Source organism: Stigmatopora nigra, unplaced genomic scaffold (genome assembly GCF_051989575.1).
Source record: "Stigmatopora nigra isolate UIUO_SnigA unplaced genomic scaffold, RoL_Snig_1.1 HiC_scaffold_39, whole genome shotgun sequence".
NCBI classification, from domain to species: domain Eukaryota; kingdom Metazoa; phylum Chordata; class Actinopteri; order Syngnathiformes; family Syngnathidae; genus Stigmatopora; species Stigmatopora nigra.
In genome coordinates, this window is record NW_027551618.1 from 32,501 (window position 1) to 37,500 (window position 5,000).

Below are 5,000 nucleotides of genomic sequence, written 5' to 3' on the forward strand. Positions count from 1 at the left end.
TATCCAAATGACCGCCTCGTGACCGCGGACTGTGAGGTCTTTGTGGATCTCAACGACATGCCTCGCTCACATATGCATGTTCCCCGAAATCTCGCTCTCTCGACCACTTCTCTGTACGGGCATGGACGAGCCCCGTATCTGGCTTTACTTAGGGGGTCGGGGTGCGTGCTGGCATAACACTTTCCCCGATCTTGCATCCCCAGTCGCGGGCCACGCCGCGGAACGGTGCCGCCCCTCACCGCCGCGGTCGGGCCCGATTGAATGTCAGGCGACGCTCAGACAGACGTGGCCCCGGGAGGGACCCGGGGCCGCGAGTTGCGTTCAAAGTGTCGATGATCAATGTGTCCTGCAATTCACATTAATTCTCGCAGCTAGCTGCGTTCTTCATCGACGCACGAGCCGAGTGATCCACCGCTGAGAGTTGTCTACAGGTGCCTCCCGACATCTCCAGGCGGCCGCCCGGGTCAGCCCCCCGCTGCCCGGCCACCCATGTAGAGCAGTGATGCCCGGAGACACCTTTCAAGATCGCAACACCTGAGTTGGCAAAGCATCGGAAGGTCTATTGCTCCCAAGGCGGGCACGGTTTATCCACCCCTGATTTGGCTGAGTTAGGCGGTGGGGCCTAGGGTCGATCAAGAGCTCCCCCCATCCTAGGTTCATCCCGACTTGGGTAAAGTGGGGCCCAAGGGGTGAGCGTTGAGATGTCGCCGAAGGCCAGGTAATGGGACCGGTGATCCGGCGTAACTACTGTCCTCGGAGGAATGCGGTGACGTAGCACCGTGAGTCACCCGCGGCTCCTCAAGGAAGCGGCTCTGAGGCTTTTCCCACGGCTCCCGAACCCCAGAACACTCCGAGCGTAGCACAAGACCGGGCCGGGTGGCAACCCATATACCCCCGTTTTGTTGGCACGCGCCAGACGAGCAAAAGCGGAACCGGGTACCTTGTCCGTGGTGGTCGCCGTAATGGATCCGGGCTCGACCACCGTCCATCGAATCGATCTTCCCGAACCTTCATCGCATCAGAGACGGGCAACGTGCACCCCTTTACGTTGACTATAGCGGTTACAGTAAACTGTAACCATTCCGGCCTCGGCGGTGCGGGACCATTGTTTCTCGGGCCCCGACACGTCTATAAGTGCCATCTACATGAGCCTTCGAAAGTCCGGTCCGGGCGAGAGGGAGGGATTCGGCGCCCGACTACCCTAAGAGGCGGAACGCCGCTGCCGGAGACTAGCCCGGGGACGCACGCGCGGACTGCCATGCCCGTGCTCTTGCGCGTCAACCCAGAGAGAGAATCGACAGGGACGGATACCTCCGGGGCCGGCCCTAGGCCCAACCCCCTCTCGTTATGCCTCACGTCAATACGTGCGATCGCCCTGTACCTTGTCACGCGATCGATTCGGTTATTTGCCAACCTTCCTTCACTCCTTCCTTTCGTGGCAGGGAGACGTGCACAGTGCATCTACCGATAGCCGCAAGCAGCCCGGTGACACGACGAGAAAACTGTGGGAACGGCCGGCGGCACCTGCGTGCAACCGTAACAAACCGAGAAGAAGCACAGTTTCTCGTGACGGGGGTTTTTCGCAAAACAAAACAAAGAACTCCCGACACCTCCAGGCGATGACGTAACCCGTGAGTCACCCGCGGCTCCTCAAGGAAGCGGCTCTGAGGCTTTTCCCACGGGCCTGAACCACCCAGAGGCACCAAAGAGGTCGTAGAGATTGTGTACTCCATCCCCCTAGAATAGGCACTTATCTCACAAGCCCCGGCGATGCCAACCCGAACCAACAAGGAAAGTCAGGGCCCTTTTACGGCGCAACTTTTTGTGGCGCTCGATTTGTCAAGGCGGGGGTAAATCGAGTCTTTAAACCAGCGTACAACCACCAGAGGCCTTCATAGTGGCGTACAGGTACCGGGCACCTGACTCCCTTCTTATTACCGGAATAATCCCACACGGGAAGCTTTTTTGTCGCAGACTGTGGAGGGGTTCCCAACCTGGTCCCAACATGATCTGTTTTCATTTTCATTCACGCATCGGTTCTTTACGTGATTTCCAAGCATTTCATCTCGTAACACATGTCCACCATCATTAACACATGTCCGTTACCGTCACATCACATCTTGCCCTGTACTATCGGCTCTTTTCTGGCCCCTGTGGCTCCATATGTCCGGTGCTTCACCAAGTACCATGTCTCATTTTTGTTGTCCTCCAAGAATCGGCTTTGTCCCAAAGGCTATGGTATTTGGCATATCGTTATATTTCCTCCGGCAATGGCTCGGCTGGTGGTTAGGTTTCCATGTGTGCCCTCCGTCCACATGCGCCCTTTTGGGGAAAAAACCGGACTATGGCAGGTCTTTAGTTCAGGTTTGTATCCCACCCCGTGGCTTAGGGATTCTCGTCAACCATCGGTGTCATTTGGCAAAATTTTAGAACTCTCCATATTCGTCAGTATTGTCCTCATTTCCATCGATGAACTCATGGTCATTTCGTTTCCATTTTGTCCTCTTTTTGTCCTCCACATGAACTCGAATGGTGAAATCGTTGCCTTTTTCCCTTGAACTCTTTTTCTCGCCCGAACCGACACGAGGGTTTTCATGCTTGGGTCGACGGTGCAGATCCCCACCAGGCGGATGCAGATAAGGTGACGATGGTCAGTCCTGACGCGGAGGGGCCTTGGACGAGTGGGGTCTACCACCCGCAGTACCTTAGCCTCCGGCCAATCACCGGTCGCACGCACCATGTCCTCACCGTTATCCAGTTTCGAACGCACTCTCTTCTCTCGGCGTCTCGCCGACCCAGCTATCCCAAACCGACGCGCGGTTGTGTGGAACGTGAACGAGACGACCGCTGAACAAACTCAGCCGGGCGGATGCAGAGACAGTGACGATGGTCAGTCCTGACGCGGAGGGGCCTTGGACGAGTGGGGTCTACCACCCGCAGTACCTTAGCCTCCGGTCAATCACCGGTCGCACGCACCGTGTCCTCACCGTTATCCGTGACCTCGAATGAGTCAGACGCATCGCTCTTGTTGTCACGGCTCTCCAATTGGCCAGAGCGAGACGAAACGCGCTCGCGGGGGACCGTCCGGTTGCAGTGACAGCACGATGGTCAGCCCTGACGCGGAGGGGCCTTGGACGAGTGGGGTCTACCACCCGCAGTACCTTAGCCTCCGGCCAATCGCCGATCGCACGCGCCAGAAACCTCTCCGTTGTTCAGTCCACGAGCTCGCACGAGCCATCCCTCCACACGACTATACCCTGCCGACAGAAGACACGGGCGAGACGACCGCCACATTACATACTAGGCCGAGGCGGATGCAGATAAAGTGACGATGGTCAGTCCTGACGCGGAGGGGCCTTGGACGAGTGGGGTCTACCACCCGCAGTACCTTAGCCTCCGGCCAATCACCGGTCGCACGCACTATGTCCTCACCGTTATCCCGGCTTTCGTTATGCTGCGCACGTTCAGTTCCACTGCCCCCGTTGTCTTTAGCGTGACGTGGTCATACGTGCCAAGCCGCACCCACGCGACCGAGGCGGATGCAGATAAAGTACGATGGTCAGTCCTGACGCGGAGGGGCCTTGGACGAGTGGGGTCTACCACCCGCAGTACCTTAGCCTCCGGCCAATCACCGGTCGCACGCACTATGTCCTCACCGTTATCCCGGCTTTGCAAGCACTATACCCCGGCCCGTCTTGTCGCACTGCTCTTTAAGAGAGCGAGACGACCGCACGGACCGTGACCGTCCGGTTGCAGTGACAGCGACGATGGTCAGCCCTGACGCGGAGGGGCCTTGGACGAGTGGGGTCCACCACCCGCAGTACCTTAGCCTCCGGCCAATCGCCGATCGCACGCGCCAGAAACCTCTCCGTTGTTCGGTACACGGCTCGAACAGCCGCCCCTCACACTTTCACTATACCTCTTTGACCGAGAACGCCCACTCGCACGCACGAGCCCCGGAGCGGATGCAGTGACAGTGACGATGGTCAGCCCTGACGCGGAGGGGCCTTGGACGAGTGGGGTCCACCACCCGCAGTACCTTAGCCTCCGGTCAATCGCCGGTCGCACGCACCAGAAACCTCACCGTTATCGCCGGGAACACGGACGCGCGAGCCGTCCCCACGCGGTCGCCAATCGGGGTTTGCGCTGTGCCCTCTTCAGCACCCCGTGGCTTTCGAGTTCATTTCGAGTCACGGTGAACGCTGTGCCCCATCAGCGACCCGTACTCCTTTCATTTTTTTTCACCACCGGCGACCGCTGTGCCCCAGCAGCGGACCCGTAGAGTTCATTTCTCCGACGGCGACGCTGTTGCCCAAGCAGCGACCCGTAATTTCTTCCATCGGCGACGCTGTTGCCCAAGCAGCGACCCGTACCTAGGGGTGACCGCTGTGCCCCAGCAGCGGACCCCGTGACCATATTTTTGAGTTCATCCAACGGCGAAGCTGTTGCCCAAGCAGCGACCCGTATTTTCTCCAATGGTGAAGCTGTTGCCCAAGCAGCGACACCTCATTTCATTTCCACAACGGCGAAGCTGTTGCCCAAGCAGCGACCCGTGTATTTCATTTCTCCGACGGCGAAGCTGTTGCCCAAGCAGCGACCCGTCACTTGGATGAGTTCTTTCTTTTGACACCAGATTCATTCGTATTCAGCCAGGGGTTAATAAGGATTTTTACCATCAATTCATGCCGTGCCATGTATGCCGTTAGCGGATGGGAATCAGATCCGCTGGCGGGCTTGCTACCTTTTGTTAACCATCCATGCCGTCGGCGGTGTAGGAAAAAGCCCCGCCATCATTATAGGTTTGCCATTTTCACGCCGGAGGCCGCCCCAAAATATACATTTTTCATGCCATCCATCCATGCCTCAAAAGTCGGTTGCCCAAGCCGCTTTTTATCCTTCCATCATCGTGCCGATTGCGGTTGCTCAGGCCGCTTTGCGGTTTGTCAGGCCGCTTCTCATGCGGTTTGTCAGGCCGCTTCTCATGCGGTTGCTCAGGCCGC

General features: G+C 58.1%; 1 non-coding gene across 1 annotated transcript; it reads right to left on the reverse strand.

Annotated features, from left to right (window-relative positions):
* Positions 1-269: 269 nt before the first annotated feature.
* LOC144192976 (5.8S ribosomal RNA) lies at positions 270-423 on the reverse strand. Its single transcript, XR_013325522.1, has one exon. It is a non-coding gene; the product is annotated as a 5.8S ribosomal RNA (ribosomal RNA).
* Between the last annotated feature and the right edge of the window lie 4,577 nt (positions 424-5,000).